Here is a 19,381-nt window from a genome sequence, read left to right as displayed (position 1 = left end):
AGGAGACTGCTTTCCAAACCCTCAAACACATGCTGTGCCATGCACCAGTTCTTACACTGCCGGACGGAAGCGATGACTTCGTTGTCTATTGTGATGCTTCAAACCTTGGACTTGGCTGTGTTCTCATGCAACGAGACAAGGTTATAGCTTACGCATCTCGACAGCTCAAAATCCACGAGAAGAACTATACAACCCATGACCTTGAGCTAGGCGCAGTTGTCTTTGCCTTAAAGATTTGGCGACACTACCTGTATGGTACAAGGTGTACGATCTTCACCGATCACAAGAGCCTACAACATATCTTTAACCAGAGAGAACTCAATATGCGTCAACGCCGATGGGTAGAACTTCTCAACGATTACGACTGTGAGATCCGTTATCACCCAGGCAAGGCGAATGTAGTTGCAGACGCCCTCAGCAGAAAGAATTACGTGATAGGTGTTCGAAACATCCAGGCTCAGTATAACCTCGAAGCTCTCATCCGCGAAGCACAACACGCATGCTTTAACGAGCGTACGTTGAAGAAAGAACGAATCTATCACGATGGAACTCAGCTCGTGAGCAAAGCCAACGGGATATTCTATTATCTGGACCGAATCTGGGTTCCGAGGAGGACAGATTTGCGAAAGACCATCATGAACGAAGCCCACAAATCCCGATATTCCATTCATCCCGGTGCGGACAAAATGTACCAGGACCTTCGCTACAAGTACTGGTGGCCTGGGATGAAAAGGGATATTGCTCTATATGTTGGTAGCTGTTTAACTTGTGCAAGAGTCAAGGCTGAACACCAAAGACCTTCAGGCTTACTCGAACAACCGCCGATACCCGTATGGAAGTGGGAAAGCATAGCTATGGATTTCATAACTAAGCTTCCGACCACGCCATCAGGTCACGACAGTATTTGGGTTATAGTCGACCGTCTAACCAAATCAGCCCACTTTCTGCCAATACGAGAAGACTATAAGGTGGCCAAGCTAGCCCAAATCTACACCGACGAGATCATTAAGAATCATGGTACGCCTCGAGACATCATTTCTGATCGCGATGCTCGGTTTACATCGAGATTGTGGGAAACTTTTCAAGCAGCTCTTGGTACGACGCTGAATTTGAGTACCGCATTCCACCCGCAAACCGACGGGCAGACTGAAAGAACGATTCGTACTATTGAAGACATGCTCCGTGCGTGTGTTATCGATTTTGGTGGTAGTTGGAGCAAACACCTACCGTTGGTCGAATTTTCGTACAATAATAGCTATCACTCCAGCATCGAAATGGCACCTTTCGAAGCCTTGTATGGTAGGAGATGTCGCTCGCCTATTGTATGGCACGAGGTCGGTCATTCACAATTGACTGGGCCCGAGATTCTGCAAGAAACGACTGACAAGATCCACCAGATAAGGGAAAATTTGGTGAAGGCCCGGGACAGACAAAAGATGTACGCCGATAAACGACGCAAGCCCCGCGAATTTGCAGTTGGCGACTACGTACTCCTAAAGGTATCACCTTGGAAGGGAGTAGTCCGATTCGGCAAAAGAGGGAAACTTGCGCCTCGATTTGTTGGACCTTTTAAGATTCTGGAAAGGATCGGTAAGGTTGCCTACAAACTCGAATTACCGGAGGAACTCAGCAATGTCCACCCGACTTTCCATATTTCAAACCTTCGAAAATGCGTAGCCGACCACGACGCAATAATACCACTCGACGATCTTCAGGTCAATGAGACGCTACACTTCGTGGAAAAGCCTGTCGAAATCATGGACCGACAGACCAAGCAACTCAGACGCTCTCGCATTCCTATTGTAAAAGTACGATGGGAAGGCAAACGAGGCGCGGAGTTCACTTGGGAACTCGAAAGTGACATGAAGGCCAAGTACCCGCAGTTATTCGGATAGATCTGAAGCATCAAATTGGTAAAATCACACGGCGATGTACGGTTCTCGGCCTAATTTCGGGACGAAATTCCCTAAAGGAGGGGAGACTGTAACACCCCGTGTTTTCCAAAAAGTCAAAGTCAAAGTCAAGGATTGACTGTTATTGGAATTAAAGATCAATAAAGATTAATTTCATTTTAGTTTCATTTTGATTTTCATATTATTTGGAGTAAGTGTTGTATAATCAAACTAATCGGCCGATAGCCGAACTGTGAAACAACGACCGACTGTGAATGATAGGAAGTAACAATGCAATAAAGCTAGTCAATCAATAATCAAGCTAATCAAATCAATCATCGAACTCAAGTGTGGGGATTTTAGTACTTTTTATACGTGTGTGTGTGCCTTATGTGTTACTTGTGCATGTTTACTTTTGTGTTAAAGTGTGTGGTGAATCAATCAAATCAATCAAGAATCGAAGGTGAATCAAACTCAATGGGAATCGAACCCGAAATAGGTTGTAAGGATGCTCGTATGTTAGATATAGTGGTTGAGACTAAAAGTAATTTGATTAGAAATTCTATCATTCTCAAATCATCGTTCATCGAAGTCGAAATATCAAAAATCGTCGCGAAACACTCTAAACCAGGCAAGCCGATCGAACAGGGCAACCTGATCGAACAGGCTAGCCGATCGAACAGGCTGTTCGATCGGGCAGCTGCTCGATCAGGGATGCTGTTCGATCAGCTGACCCTTTCCTCTTTTGGAAGCCTATAAATAGGGCTGTCCTTGTCAAACTTTCCACTTTTGGAAAAGCTCTGACCGACCAGCCTCTTCTTCTCACTAAATCTCAGATTTCTCTCAAACCGGTAAGTATTTCGCTCTAATCCTTGTACGTTTTTGTTCATCAATCGATTCTACATCTTTCTATCTTTCAAAACTTGGATTTCATCCATGAAATCACCAAGATCTAGGTGTTCTTGAGTGATGTCATCATGTGTTCTTCAAGAACACTAAGTTTTGACATCATTCCACCATGAATAACTTAGATCTAACCGATTTCCACATAAATAACCTAAAATCTTCCAAAGATCTTAACATTTCACGGTGGAAAAGGATTGGAAGATGGGTTTTCATCTATCTTTCAACTCTTTTACACTCAAAAAGGTGAAAACGGGACTTGAACCGATTTACAAATCAATCTAAACAAACACATGGTTCAAGATTCGGGTTCTACCGAGAGATATACCGATTTCGGGTTAAACGTTAAACTTAAGTTCCAAACCGCCTCTGGCCGAGCTTGGGTGATTCCTGCTCGAGTCAGTAGACTAAGTAGGGACTTCAGCTTTGTGGTTCAACTCGTAGTCAAAATATCTCTAAAACATCAACAATTAACGGGAATAACCAAGTGTTAAGTGATAGGTTAACCGAATCGAGAAGCTGGCCGAACGGCTAGGCTGTTCGATCGAACAGCCCAACCGAACGACTACGCCAGCCGATCGGCTAGGCTAACCGATCGACTAGCACTTAGACCCACCAACTCACAAAGTGTAGTATTGACGAGGTACTGTTCGATCGACTACGCCACTCGATTGGACATTACTGCTCGAATCATGAGATACTATACTTCAAAACACTTAGACTTTTCGAAACATTGGAATGTCACCCGATCGAGCATGCCAACCGATCGAGTGACATATTTGAAAACAATGAAGTGCTAGCCGATCGGTTGGGCTAACCGATCGAACAGCCCGTTCGATCGGCCAACTTGAAAGGTAGTACAAACCATCATACACAAACACATCCTCCTCATCAAAGGAAGAAACAATCCACTTGAAGGAACCAGCCGATCGAGCCAGCCGGCCGATCGAATGGATGTTCGAACGGACTTTCAAACCAATCGAACAGCCCACTCGATCGAACTGCTGTCCGATCGAATGGCCTACTCGATCCAAGTACATTGTTTACTTTTTCCGCGTTACTCATCGTTGTGTTATCGAACTATTCAGGCTAACCTATTCCCAGTGCTCCTTTCCATCCACGATCAACCACTGTGAGTATACTCGATCCCTTTTTGCTTTCAGCACTTTTGGGTGTTACATACGTAATCTATCAAATTCACAAACAACACAAACTATTTGAACGCTAACCTACTTGCATGTATTACTTGTCTAAATGATTGCTGTTTATTATGTTTACACGTGGAGTGCTATCTGCCTGCTTTAGCAACGTAGTACTATAGTTTGGACTCAGCACCCGTTCACACGGGGGTTGCTAAGGACAATTACTTGCATGGATTACAGTGGTAATCATGTATTGCGAACTGTCTCGGACAGTCAACTTGAAGTCGTTGGTATCGATGGTCCCTTGTTGATAATTTACATGCATCGTTTGCCCTTGTGTACGTGCTTGGTTATGCGTAAACTTTTCGAACTTTATATGCTATATCAAACTTGTGTACTCACCTTTACATTATATGTATTGACTTTTATTTTAACGTATGTGACAGGTGTTTAAGCTACTAGCGTGCTAGGGAAGCGAGGCAATAATAAGCTTCTAGGAGCCTGTGACCTTAGGACAGTGTCCATATACCTGCTCCAGGGCCATAATTATCTGTAGATCTTGTACTGGCACCTGTAGTCAGTAAGATCTACCGCTAGCCGACTAGAAGTCTTAAAACAATATTTAAATTCGGTCTGTAATAATTAAGAATCTGAGTTGTCGGAACAGTTCCCATATTGTTTAGTTGATTTCTATGATGACTTGTTATTATTTGGGACACGGTATGGGACGTGTTATATAACTGAATTGTATGATAGTTGTTGTGGAAACTTCTGAACAATCTGTTTCGCTTAGTGCCGCGCCCCGATGATTCCGCCATCGGTTGGGGTGTGACAGATTGGTATCAGAGCCATAACTATAGGGAATTAGGTTAGACACGATCTAGTCCGGATCGCTGTCTTAGAGACCTAGACTATAGTTAGGAACCAAGAGACCAAGTTTATGTGCTTATTTTATGTTGTTTCCTTCTATTCTATCATTACATCCGAACTCCGAGCCAAATTTTGTAGTTTGGACGGGATTAGGAGTGAAACCCGCAAATTCCTGCCTAAATTACAAATTTTTGCCAATTGGGGGAGAATTATACCAAATTAGGGCTGAAACCCGTAATTTGATGAAAACTTTCCTCTAAATTTTCTTAAAACAAGGAAGAAATTGCTGAGCTAGGGGTGAAACCCTAACCTTGGCAGTTATTCCAACTTTATTTTAATCTCGCCAAGGCAATTGACGGACTCCAACGACCTGAACTCACGAGTATGGCCTAGAATGCACATGCATAATGCCCAAGAATCGAGGCAGAAACATGTCCCCTATAATCGAAAGTGACGACAAGTCAACTGTGAATAGTTAAATTGCCATGGTTAGTCAAAGTCTAGTAGCCGCAGACAATCCATTTCCCGATTTTGAGTGTTGCTTCGTTGATTTTATATGATTTACCTGTTTACGTGTTTTAAGATTCGTTGATTTCTCCATTTGTTATCAATCTGCGTGACCTTTGTTGCTATCCTATCTCGATACAAACCCCTGTTGATATGATCTAAACGAGACCAGTGTGCCATGCTACGCTATACGACTAAGTTAGACGATACCATGTGATGCTATCTGATATGCAAAACGAACAACACTCGACTTGTGGTTATAGGTTTCTGTTTTCTGACCGCCTCTGTGATAAAAGTGCGTACGTGTTTAGGAAATTAAGTGCTCTACTTGCTTAATTGCTTATGTGCTCTAATTGCTTCTGTGCTTATGTGCCTCTATGATTATGTGCTTATGTGTTTATATGCGTTACGTGACGTGAGATGCGACGTGATTCTAAGCTTTAGTAAACTAAGACGAGTGAGATTCGAATTCGTTGTGTTGAGCCCTATGGCGATGTCTATTGCAGACCATGTCGTCATCATCAAGAATCCGCCAAAACCTTTCCCGTCAGGAAAAGAGAGACCGACGTCTCGCCAAGCTCATCTCAAGGTCTGTAGCGAAAGCTGTCAGCGAGGTGTACGAAAACACCAGCAAGTCGTCGGAAGAATCCCGAACCCTCACTGAACCCAGCAAGGCTCCGTTCAGTTTCAAGCAATTTAAGGCATGTGGACCGAAGGAGTTCACCGGTGAAGAGGGCCCTACAGGCTTATTTCACTGGTTTGACTCTGTGGAAGTTACCCTTCGTCAAAGCGGATGCCCGGATCATCTTCGAACTCTCAATGCTACCGGTGTCTTCCAGTTGCGGGCATTGGACTGGTGGACAGCCGAAAGAAATAAGCGCGGGAACGACGCTGCCTACGAGCTGACGTGGGAGGAACTGAAGGCTATCATGCTGGACGAGTTCTGTCCTCCCCACGAACGCCAAAAGTTGGAGGATGAGTTCTGGACCATCAAGCAGAAGGAGGGCGACAACGTTGGTCTCACCGCCCGTTTCAAACAACTGAGCATTATCTGTCCAGATCAGGTCAAGACTCCCGAAATGACCATCAAGAAATACATCCGTGCTCTTCCGGATTGTGTTGCAGATTATGTGTTCGCCGCCAAACCCGCATCAATCGAGGAAACCTACCTACTCGCTGCCGAGATTAACGACAAGCGAGTTAAGGCTGGTGTCTGGGATAAGCCATCCAAGTCGTTGCATCAAGTTACTACCGCATCAACCGACAACCCTACTGCTCAAGCTTCCAAGTCCTCGAGAAGAAGAAAGAAGAACAAGAGTTGCGCCGCCGCAACCAATGCTGCTCCTCTTCAGTCAGTACCGCCACAACAGCAACAACCACAGCGCACTGCGCCAGTGATCAATGCGCCGCCGGCTAAGCGTGCGTACACCGGCCCCCACCCACTCTGTGCCACATGTTCTTATCATCACCCGGTGGGTGTGGCCTGCCGTTACTGTGCCCACTGCAACGTTTACGGGCATTTCACTGCGAATTGCCGCTATGGTCCTCGTCAAACGCAAGCTCAAGCCGCTGTTAACCAAGCCCTGCTACCTGCTCCTCAAGCTCCTCAAGCTGCACAGGCCCCGGCAAACAATGTTCGGACCTGCTTTGCATGTGGTGACCCTAACCACTTCGCAAACCGGTGCCCGAACAGGGTGGTGAAACAAGAAGCTCAACGACCCCAGCAACAACAGCAGCAGCCTCAACAACAAGCCGCTCACGCCAGAACTTTCAACATCAACGCACGCCAGGCTCAAGCTGATAACAACGTGGTCAATGGTACGTTCCCTGTGAATGGTATATATGCATCATGTTTGTTTGATACTGGAGCCGATAACTGCTTTGTGTCAATTGAATTTGAGAAGCTTCTTAGACGTAAGCGCTCTTATCTTTCGTCACCCTTCGAAGTAGAAGTCGCTACCGGAAGAACCATTGCTGTCAATTCTGTGCTCCGTGATTGTACTCTCGAGCTCAACAATCATATATTCCCGATTAATCTCATTCCAATGCAGCTCGGAAGTTTCGATGTCATAGTAGGCATGGACTTTCTTCGTGAAAACCGTGCTGAAGTTGTGTGTTCCGATAAGATGATTCGTTTTGTGCTAGCTAGTGGTGATACTCTATGTGTTTATGGTGAAACTACTGCAAAAGATCTCAAGCTCATGTCATGTCTTCAAGCTCGCAAATATCTCCGCAAGGAATATCGAGCCTTCTTGGCCAACATTGTTGTAGCAGAGACGGACAAGAAAAGGAAAGTTGAAGTCAAGGATGTTCCCGTTGTCCGAGAATTTCCTCAGGTGTTCCCTGATGATCTTCCTGGATTACCTCCTAGTCGTGATATCGACTTTCGAATCGACCTTATTCCAGGAGCCAACCCAGTGGCCAAAGCTCCGTATCGACTCGCTCCATCTGAGATGCGAGAACTCTCGAACCAACTCCAAGAGTTACTTGAAAAAGGCTTCATTCGCCCGAGCACTTCTCCATGGGGCGCACCAGTCCTTTTCGTCAAAAAGAAGGACGGGTCGTTCCGAATGTGCATCGATTACCGGGAATTGAACAAGCTGACCATCAAGAACCGATACCCCTTACCAAGAATCGATGATCTGTTTGACCAATTACAAGGTGCTCAGTGTTTCTCCAAGATTGATCTACGTTCAGGCTACCATCAGTTGCGGATTCAAGAGGAAGACATACCCAAAACCGCTTTTCGAACCCGATACGGCCACTACGAATTTGTTGTCATGCCTTTTGGTTTGACCAACGCACCCGCGGTCTTTATGGATCTGATGAATCGCGTGTGTAAACCGTTCTTAGACCGTTTCGTCATTGTATTTATCGACGATGTCCTGATCTATTCCAGATCGAGGGCCGAACATGCGCAGCATTTGCGATTGGTTCTCGAGCTGCTTCAGGGAAATCAACTCTACGCCAAGTTCTCCAAGTGTGAGTTCTGGCTGGAGGAGGTTCAATTTCTGGGTCACATTGTGAATAGTCGGGGTATACACGTTGATCCTGCAAAGATTGAGGCAGTCAAGGGATGGGTTACGCCAAAGAATCCGTCAGAAGTTCGCTCTTTTCTCGGATTAGCCGGTTACTACCGGCGATTCATCGAAGGGTTCTCAAAGATTGCTGTACCGCTTACCTCCCTTACTCATAAAGACAAGCCTTATGTGTGGGGAACCGCGTAGGAGACTGCTTTCCAAACCCTCAAACACATGCTGTGCCATGCACCAGTTCTTACACTGCCGGACGGAAGCGATGACTTCGTTGTCTATTGTGATGCTTCAAACCTTGGACTTGGCTGTGTTCTCATGCAACGAGACAAGGTTATAGCTTACGCGTCTCGACAGCTCAAAATCCACGAGAAGAACTATACAACCCATGACCTTGAGTTAGGCGCAGTTGTCTTTGCCTTAAAGATTTGGCGACACTACCTGTATGGTACAAGGTGTACGATCTTCACCGATCACAAGAGCCTACAACATATCTTTAACCAGAGAGAACTCAATATGCGTCAACGCCGATGGGTAGAACTTCTCAACGATTACGACTGTGAGATCCGTTATCACCCAGGCAAGGCGAATGTAGTTGCAGACGCCCTCAGCAGAAAGAATTACGTGATAGGTGTTCGAAACATCCAGGCTCAGTATAACCTCGAAGCTCTCATCCGCGAAGCACAACACGCATGCTTTAACGAGCGTACGTTGAAGAAAGAACGAATCTATCACGATGGAACTCAGCTCGTGAGCAAAGCCAACGGGATATTCTATTATCTGGACCGAATCTGGGTTCCGAGGAGGACAGATTTGCGAAAGACCATCATGAACGAAGCCCACAAATCCCGATATTCCATTCATCCCGGTGCGGACAAAATGTACCAGGACCTTCGCTACAAGTACTGGTGGCCTGGGATGAAAAGGGATATTGCTCTATATGTTGGTAGCTGTTTAACTTGTGCAAGAGTCAAGGCTGAACACCAAAGACCTTCAGGCTTACTCGAACAACCGCCGATACCCGTATGGAAGTGGGAAAGCATAGCTATGGATTTCATAACTAAGCTTCCGACCACGCCATCAGGTCACGACAGTATTTGGGTTATAGTCGACCGTCTAACCAAATCAGCCCACTTTCTGCCAATACGAGAAGACTATAAGGTGGCCAAGCTAGCCCAAATCTACACCGACGAGATCATTAAGAATCATGGTACGCCTCGAGACATCATTTCTGATCGCGATGCTCGGTTTACATCGAGATTGTGGGAAACTTTTCAAGCAGCTCTTGGTACGACGCTGAATTTGAGTACCGCATTCCACCCGCAAACCGACGGGCAGACTGAAAGAACGATTCGTACTATTGAAGACATGCTCCGTGCGTGTGTTATCGATTTTGGTGGTAGTTGGAGCAAACACCTACCGTTGGTCGAATTTTCGTACAATAATAGCTATCACTCCAGCATCGAAATGGCACCTTTCGAAGCCTTGTATGGTAGGAGATGTCGCTCGCCTATTGTATGGCACGAGGTCGGTCATTCACAATTGACTGGGCCCGAGATTCTGCAAGAAACGACTGACAAGATCCACCAGATAAGGGAAAATTTGGTGAAGGCCCGGGACAGACAAAAGATGTACGCCGATAAACGACGCAAGCCCCGCGAATTTGCAGTTGGCGACTACGTACTCCTAAAGGTATCACCTTGGAAGGGAGTAGTCCGATTCGGCAAAAGAGGGAAACTTGCGCCTCGATTTGTTGGACCTTTTAAGATTCTGGAAAGGATCGGTAAGGTTGCCTACAAACTCGAATTACCGGAGGAACTCAGCAATGTCCACCCGACTTTCCATATTTCAAACCTTCGAAAATGCATAGCCGACCACGACGCAATAATACCACTCGACGATCTTCAGGTCAATGAGACGCTACACTTCGTGGAAAAGCCTGTCGAAATCATGGACCGACAGACCAAGCAACTCAGACGCTCTCGCATTCCTATTGTAAAAGTACGATGGGAAGGCAAACGAGGCGCGGAGTTCACTTGGGAACTCGAAAGTGACATGAAGGCCAAGTACCCGCAGTTATTCGGATAGATCTGAAGCATCAAATTGGTAAAATCACACGGCGATGTACGGTTCTCGGCCTAATTTCGGGACGAAATTCCCTAAAGGAGGGGAGACTGTAACACCCCGTGTTTTCCAAAAAGTCAAAGTCAAAGTCAAGGATTGACTGTTATTGGAATTAAAGATCAATAAAGATTAATTTCATTTTAGTTTCATTTTGATTTTCATATTATTTGGAGTAAGTGTTGTATAATCAAACTAATCGGCCGATAGCCGAACTGTGAAACAACGACCGACTGTGAATGATAGGAAGTAACAATGCAATAAAGCTAGTCAATCAATAATCAAGCTAATCAAATCAATCATCGAACTCAAGTGTGGGGATTTTAGTACTTTTTATACGTGTGTGTGTGCCTTATGTGTTACTTGTGCATGTTTACTTTTGTGTTAAAGTGTGTGGTGAATCAATCAAATCAATCAAGAATCGAAGGTGAATCAAACTCAATGGGAATCGAACCCGAAATAGGTTGTAAGGATGCTCGTATGTTAGATATAGTGGTTGAGACTAAAAGTAATTTGATTAGAAATTCTATCATTCTCAAATCATCGTTCATCGAAGTCGAAATATCAAAAATCGTCGCGAAACACTCTAAACCAGGCAAGCCGATCGAACAGGGCAACCTGATCGAACAGGCTAGCCGATCGAACAGGCTGTTCGATCGGGCAGCTGCTCGATCAGGGATGCTGTTCGATCAGCTGACCCTTTCCTCTTTTGGAAGCCTATAAATAGGGCTGTCCTTGTCAAACTTTCCACTTTTGGAAAAGCTCTGACCGACCAGCCTCTTCTTCTCACTAAATCTCAGATTTCTCTCAAACCGGTAAGTATTTCGCTCTAATCCTTGTACGTTTTTGTTCATCAATCGATTCTACATCTTTCTATCTTTCAAAACTTGGATTTCATCCATGAAATCACCAAGATCTAGGTGTTCTTGAGTGATGTCATCATGTGTTCTTCAAGAACACTAAGTTTTGACATCATTCCACCATGAATAACTTAGATCTAACCGATTTCCACATAAATAACCTAAAATCTTCCAAAGATCTTAACATTTCACGGTGGAAAAGGATTGGAAGATGGGTTTTCATCTATCTTTCAACTCTTTTACACTCAAAAAGGTGAAAACGGGACTTGAACCGATTTACAAATCAATCTAAACAAACACATGGTTCAAGATTCGGGTTCTACCGAGAGATATACCGATTTCGGGTTAAACGTTAAACTTAAGTTCCAAACCGCCTCTGGCCGAGCTTGGGTGATTCCTGCTCGAGTCAGTAGACTAAGTAGGGACTTCAGCTTTGTGGTTCAACTCGTAGTCAAAATATCTCTAAAACATCAACAATTAACGGGAATAACCAAGTGTTAAGTGATAGGTTAACCGAATCGAGAAGCTGGCCGAACGGCTAGGCTGTTCGATCGAACAGCCCAACCGAACGACTACGCCAGCCGATCGGCTAGGCTAACCGATCGACTAGCACTTAGACCCACCAACTCACAAAGTGTAGTATTGACGAGGTACTGTTCGATCGACTACGCCACTCGATTGGACATTACTGCTCGAATCATGAGATACTATACTTCAAAACACTTAGACTTTTCGAAACATTGGAATGTCACCCGATCGAGCATGCCAACCGATCGAGTGACATATTTGAAAACAATGAAGTGCTAGCCGATCGGTTGGGCTAACCGATCGAACAGCCCGTTCGATCGGCCAACTTGAAAGGTAGTACAAACCATCATACACAAACACATCCTCCTCATCAAAGGAAGAAACAATCCACTTGAAGGAACCAGCCGATCGAGCCAGCCGGCCGATCGAATGGATGTTCGAACGGACTTTCAAACCAATCGAACAGCCCACTCGATCGAACTGCTGTCCGATCGAATGGCCTACTCGATCCAAGTACATTGTTTACTTTTTCCGCGTTACTCATCGTTGTGTTATCGAACTATTCAGGCTAACCTATTCCCAGTGCTCCTTTCCATCCACGATCAACCACTGTGAGTATACTCGATCCCTTTTTGCTTTCAGCACTTTTGGGTGTTACATACGTAATCTATCAAATTCACAAACAACACAAACTATTTGAACGCTAACCTACTTGCATGTATTACTTGTCTAAATGATTGCTGTTTATTATGTTTACACGTGGAGTGCTATCTGCCTGCTTTAGCAACGTAGTACTATAGTTTGGACTCAGCACCCGTTCACACGGGGGTTGCTAAGGACAATTACTTGCATGGATTACAGTGGTAATCATGTATTGCGAACTGTCTCGGACAGTCAACTTGAAGTCGTTGGTATCGATGGTCCCTTGTTGATAATTTACATGCATCGTTTGCCCTTGTGTACGTGCTTGGTTATGCGTAAACTTTTCGAACTTTATATGCTATATCAAACTTGTGTACTCACCTTTACATTATATGTATTGACTTTTATTTTAACGTATGTGACAGGTGTTTAAGCTACTAGCGTGCTAGGGAAGCGAGGCAATAATAAGCTTCTAGGAGCCTGTGACCTTAGGACAGTGTCCATATACCTGCTCCAGGGCCATAATTATCTGTAGATCTTGTACTGGCACCTGTAGTCAGTAAGATCTACCGCTAGCCGACTAGAAGTCTTAAAACAATATTTAAATTCGGTCTGTAATAATTAAGAATCTGAGTTGTCGGAACAGTTCCCATATTGTTTAGTTGATTTCTATGATGACTTGTTATTATTTGGGACACGGTATGGGACGTGTTATATAACTGAATTGTATGATAGTTGTTGTGGAAACTTCTGAACAATCTGTTTCGCTTAGTGCCGCGCCCCGATGATTCCGCCATCGGTTGGGGTGTGACAAACAGTGCTTAAGAGAATGAGAGAACAGGGGATGACTTTCAGCAGTGGACAGACTTTAAAGTAGAATAGACTTTTGAACACAGCAGTGGTTATGGCAGACTTTTAAGGATTTAATGAAAACTTCATTTTAGCTATTTTTAAGGATGGATTTTTGATTTTCTAAAAACATTTTAATGCTTTTATTCATAGAAAAACAGGATTTTGCCTGTTATTCCATGTTTAGCATGCCAATCCTAGAGATCAAGCTTTCAAAGGTGGATGTGTCTAATGCTTTGGTTAGCACATCTGCCAGCTGATCCTTAGTTGGAACATGGTGCAGAGAAATCAAACTTTTTTTCATAGCAATCCCTCACAAAGTGATGTCTGATGTCAATGTGCTTGGTGGTTGAGTGGGAAACTGGATTTTTGATGATATTTTATGCTGCCTGACTATCCAACAAGAGTGGTGTCTTTAGGGCAGTGATACCAAAATCCAGCAACTGATTTTAAAGCCAAAGCAGTTGGGCTGTACAGCTTGCAGCAACTATGTATTCTGCCTCAGCAGTGGATGTTGAAACTGCTGCTTGCTTTTTGCTTTGCCAAGACACTAAGCAATTGCCTAGGAATTGGCACCCTCCTGAAGTGGACTTCCTTGTCTTGTCACATCCAGCAAAGTCACTATCTGAGAAACCTGAAAGCTCAATTTTACCATCAGCTAGATACCAGATACCAAGTGTGGGAGCACCTTTGAGGTATCTGAATATCCTTTTTACAGCAATAAGGTTTGACTTTCTAGGGGCTGATTGGGATCTTGCACAAACACATGTTGCAAACATGATGTCTGGCCTGGATGCAGTTAGGTACAATAAAGACCCATTCATGCTTCTATACAGAGTTTGATCAACCAATTCATCCTTTTCATCAGATATGACAACTTTATTGGTTGCAATGGGTGTACTACATGGCTTACAGTCATTTATCTCAAATTCTTTAAAAGTTCTTTGGCATATTTGCCTTGATGGATGAAAGTGTCATTTTGCAGTTGCCTTACTTGGAGACCAAGAAAGCACTGGAGTTCACCCATTGCACTCATTTCAAAGTCAGCTGTCATGAGTTGCCTAAACTCTTCACACATTTTATTACATGTGCTTCCAAAGATGATGTCATCCACATAAATTTGGACAATCATCAAGTCTTTCCCTCTCCATTTTAAAAACAATGTTTTATCAATTCTTCCTCTTGTGAAACCAATGGAGAGTAGAAAGGTTGAAAGAGTTTCATACCAGGCCCTTGGTGCTTTTTTCAGGCCATACAAAGCTTTATTTAGCTTGTAGACATGAATTGGATTAAATAGATCCTCAAAACCTGGAGGTTGACAAACACAAACCTCCTCTTGAATCTTACCATAGAGGAATGCACATTTGATATCCATTTGATACACCTTGATGTTGTGGTTGACAGCAAAGGCCAGAAACAATCTGATAGCTTCAAGTCTTGCTATAGGGGCAAATGTTTCATCATAGTCAATGCCCTCTTCTTGTCTGAAACCTTGAACCACAAGCCTGGCTTTATTCATACCAGGCCCTTGGTGCTTTTTTCAGGCCATACAAAGCTTTATTTAGCTTGTAGACATGAATTGGATTAAATAGATCCTCAAAACCTGGAGGTTGACAAACATTAACCTCCTCTTGAATCTTACCATAGAGGAATGCACATTTGATATCCATTTGATACACCTTGATGTTGTGGTTGACAGCAAAGGCCAGAAACAATCTGATAGCTTCAAGTCTTGCTATAGGGGCAAATGTTTCATCATAGTCAATGCCCTCTTCTTGTCTGAAACCTTGAACCACAAGCCTGGCTTTATTCTTGACAACAATGCCCCTTTCATCAGTTTTGTTTTTGAAGACCCACTTTGTGCCAATAGGACTTACACCTTCTGGCAGTGGTACAAGCTCCCATACTTGTTGTCTTTTGAGCTGTTGGAGCTCCTCTTGCATGGCTTCTACCCAGCTATTGTCTTTAAGTGCCTCTTGGTACTTGACTAGCTGATGGAGAGATAGAAAACCAGCAAAAAGACAAATGTTTTGGGATTGACTTCTTGTGAGCACCCCTTCATTGATGTTGCCAATGATTTGGTCTGGTGGATGAGATTTCAAGAAGATTAACTCTCCTTGGTATGGAACAATGGCATTAAGTGGTGAGGGGTGCAGATGTGAATCATCTGAGCTAGCCACTGCTGGTGACTTTGATGATCCAGCAGTGGCTTCAAAAGGTGGTAGAATAGGAGGTAATGGTGTGGACACATGTTGACTTTGATCCACTGTTTGAGGACTTTTGTCAGTAGTGTTTGATGATGTGGAAGCAGGGGTTAAGGGGCTACTTTGGTCAACAACTGTTGAGGTAGCAGTGATTGAGCTTTGACAGCTGTTTTGAACATCTGTTGCTCTTCCCATTATAGCAGACTTTTGTTGAGGAATGATGATCTCATACCCATAGTCTGGTGATGAATTTTCTGATGGACCTGCACTGTTAGTCTTGATAGCAGTATTTTCAAAAGTGAATTTATCAAGATCAAACAAGTCTGCAGGGTTTGCTGGAATTTTCAGTGATGAAAGTTCATTGAAATTTACATTTAAAGTCTCTTCCACTGTTTTGGTCCTTGTGTTAAACACTTTGTAGGCCTTAGCAGTGGTTGAGTATCCCAGATGATAACCACAATCAATTTTGGCTGCAAACTTTGAGATAGAATCTTTTAAGTTTAAAATGAAGCATGGGCAGCCAAAAAATTTGAAGTATGAAATTAATGGCTTTATTTTATATAGCAGTTCATAGGCAGTCTTTTGATGCCTAGGGTTGATTAAAACTCTGTTTTGGACATAGCAAGCAGTGTTTACTGCCTCTGCCCAAAAAGTTAATGGCAAACCTGAATCAGCAAGCATGGTTCTGGCAGCCTCAATCAAAGTTCTATTCTTTCTTTCAACAACCCCATTTTGTTCTGGTGTCCTTGGAATGCTGTATTGCCTCACAATTCCTTTTGACACACAGAAATCATCCAACTCCTTGTTCCTGAACTCTGTGCCATTGTTACTTCTGAAGATTTTTACTGGAAGGTCAAACTGTTTTTCAACCTGTTTCACAAAGTCTTGCAGCATGCCTACAGTCTCATCTTTTGAGTGTAAAAAGTAAGTCCATGTAAACCTAGAAAAGTCATCAACAATAACCAAACAATATCTCTTTTTCTTAAGACTCATGACTTTAACTGGGCCAAACAAATCCATATGAAGCATTTGCAAACATTTGGTTGTTTTGGACTCATCAGTGGATTTGTATGAGCTTTTATGTTGTTTTCCTTTTAAACAGGAAACAAAATGCTCAGGACATGTGAACAGTTTTTTAGGTAAACCTCTTACTAACCCCTGTTTTGAAATGGCAGTGATTATCTTGAGATTTGTGTGCTCCAATCTCCTGTGCCATAATTCTGTCTCTTTGTTTGATGCAGCTGAGAACAGACAGGCATCAGTTCTGGGGCACTCTTTTGACATATCAACAACATAAACATTGCCACTTCTTTGAGCAACAAGTTTAGTTTTTCCATTTTTTATTATTGTTTCAATCTTATCAACCATTTCTGGTCCAATAATCCTACAACAATCCTTTGTGAAGAATGAGCCATACCCCTTATCACTCATTTGTGACACACTCAGGAGGTTGAATTTTAGATTGTGTATAAGATTGACATTTCAAATTTTACATTACCAGATTTTACTGTACCAGATCCCAGAACTTTCACTTTACTATTATTCCCAAAGGATATATCACCCCCTCCATGAATTTTGAAATCTTGAAGAAGGGCTTTACATCCTGTCATGTGCCTGGAGCCTCCACTATCTACATACCAAAGACTATCTAAGCATGCAGAAGCTCCCTGCACATGAAGTAAAAGGATTAGTTCATTAAGGTCTCCAAAGCCAATAAGGCTTTGGATGGGGTCTCAACAGTGTCTGGGATGGTTTCAGGTGCATGGACAGTGGTTAGCTCAGGGGTTTGAACATTTTTAGGAATGTTTTTCTCTAACCACTATTGGGGGTTTTGACCAATCACCTGCTGATAACCAAAAGGATGCCTGTTCACTTTTGGTTTAGAAGGTTTTTTGTAAACCTCATAAACATGTGGGATCCTTTGGTATGATGGTTGACCCTTACCTCTTCTGAATTGATTAGCAGGGGGTGCATCAGTCACCTGAACATCTCTTTGGACAGATGTTTGGTTTAGCTGTTTTGTGACAGCTGTTTGGACAGGGACAAACAGTGGTTGTTTCTTGGTGAATTTCACAGATGATCCTGATGAACTTAAGGATGTTTTTGCAGTGTACTCATTCTTTTTCTCATCAAAGTTTTTGAGATACACACATTCCTAAGTTTTATGGTTATTTTTACCACAGATGGTGCAGCTTTCAGCATGTATAATGACACTTGTTTTGTTTAGATCATATGCTTTTAGATGAAAACAGTCTTTTGTTAGATGATTCCTCTTTTCACAAAAATCATAAAACAGGTTTTTGATCTTTTCTCTTTTCTTCCTTTTCTCAGACTCCTTAGCAACAGAGTTTTGAACCACTGTTGGGATATCTTTGATAGGAATGACCTTTGCTTTTGGAGCTGTGACACCATCAGTGTTTGTGAAATCCATAGGCTTGAAATTTTCAAGAATGTCACACTCATCAGACCATGTGGGTTTAAATTGGTATTTCTCAATTTCCTCAAAAGTTGAGGACCCCACAGATGGTCTTTCCATAGTGATTTTGTTACCAAGTTTGTCAGTAATTTTAACTTCTTGGCCATTCTTGTTGGTTGGTTTTATTTCAGTTGAACCAGCTTGTTTGGCAGCAGTGTTTTCAAGTTCATCATATTTTCTAAATCCTATTCCAAATTTGACATTGCTTTCAAGTTGTTTCTCAAGCATGACCTCATAACCTTTGCAAGATTCCACCCATCTTTCACAAATGATTTGGGTGGACTCCAACTCCTTTTTACAAACTTGGTATTTTTCTACCATAGTTTAGAGTTGAGTCTTGGTTATGCTTTGCTCTACTTTGAGACTGCTGATTTCTTTGTCTTTTTCAGCCAATTTGTTTTTAAGTTCTTTTAATGACTTTTCAGATTTGACTTCATCAGTTAAGACTTTACCCCTAAGGTTTTCATTTACCTCTTTAATGTTAGCAAATGCAATAATGCATTTGTCTGAACATAGTTTTTCAAGAACTTGAGGTGATACCTTAGCAGCAGCCATCATGGCACAATCACATTGATGATCACCTTCTTCATCAGCTCTATCTTCTTTCTCACCTGCTTTCTTTTCTTCCTTGTCTTCTTTGGACCACGGATCAGACAGTGGTTCAATCGAGGTTTCTGAATTTTCTCCCAGCAGTAGTTCACCAGCAACTGCAGTAACCACTGCTTCAGCCACTTCATCCACTGTTTCAGTACTTAGCTGTTCACCTTCAGTTTCTACCCCTTCTGGTATTGACTCTAAAGCCATCAAACAAAATTCATCATCAAAAGTATCATTAGAGGCATAGAGTGCAAAATTTCATCACCAAGCTCAACAGGCATGCTGCTCCAGTCAACAAAGCTTTGGGTGAAAAGGCTTTGCTGATCTGGTTGTACCACTGTTGGAGCAGCTTGTTGAGGTGCAACAGGTTGCACTTGTGCCTGAGGGACAGGGGCTTAAACATACTGAATTTGTGGAACAGTGGTTTGAACGTACTGCACAGGCACAGGGGTTGCAGCATAGTGAGCAGTGTTAACATGTGCTGCAGGGGTATATTAGGTATAGTGCACAGTGCTTTGTTGTTGTGGTCTAGGGTTTGAGCTGGGATGAGTTATTATTAAACCAATGGTTTGACTCCTGCATTCCCTAGCAAAATGACCTAGCCTGTTGCACTTATAGCACTTAATTTTTGACTTATCCAACCCCACCTTTAAATTCCCATGTAGCCCTGGGAATTGTCTCCCTGTTCTTTTGTAGAATTTGCTTGTTCTAACACTAAGCAAAGCCAATTGATACAAAATGTCCATTTCTTCTAAGTC

This window comes from Helianthus annuus, chromosome 8 (genome assembly GCF_002127325.2).
Source record: "Helianthus annuus cultivar XRQ/B chromosome 8, HanXRQr2.0-SUNRISE, whole genome shotgun sequence".
In the NCBI taxonomy this organism is placed as follows: domain Eukaryota; kingdom Viridiplantae; phylum Streptophyta; class Magnoliopsida; order Asterales; family Asteraceae; genus Helianthus; species Helianthus annuus.
This window is presented reverse-complemented; position numbering follows the sequence as displayed.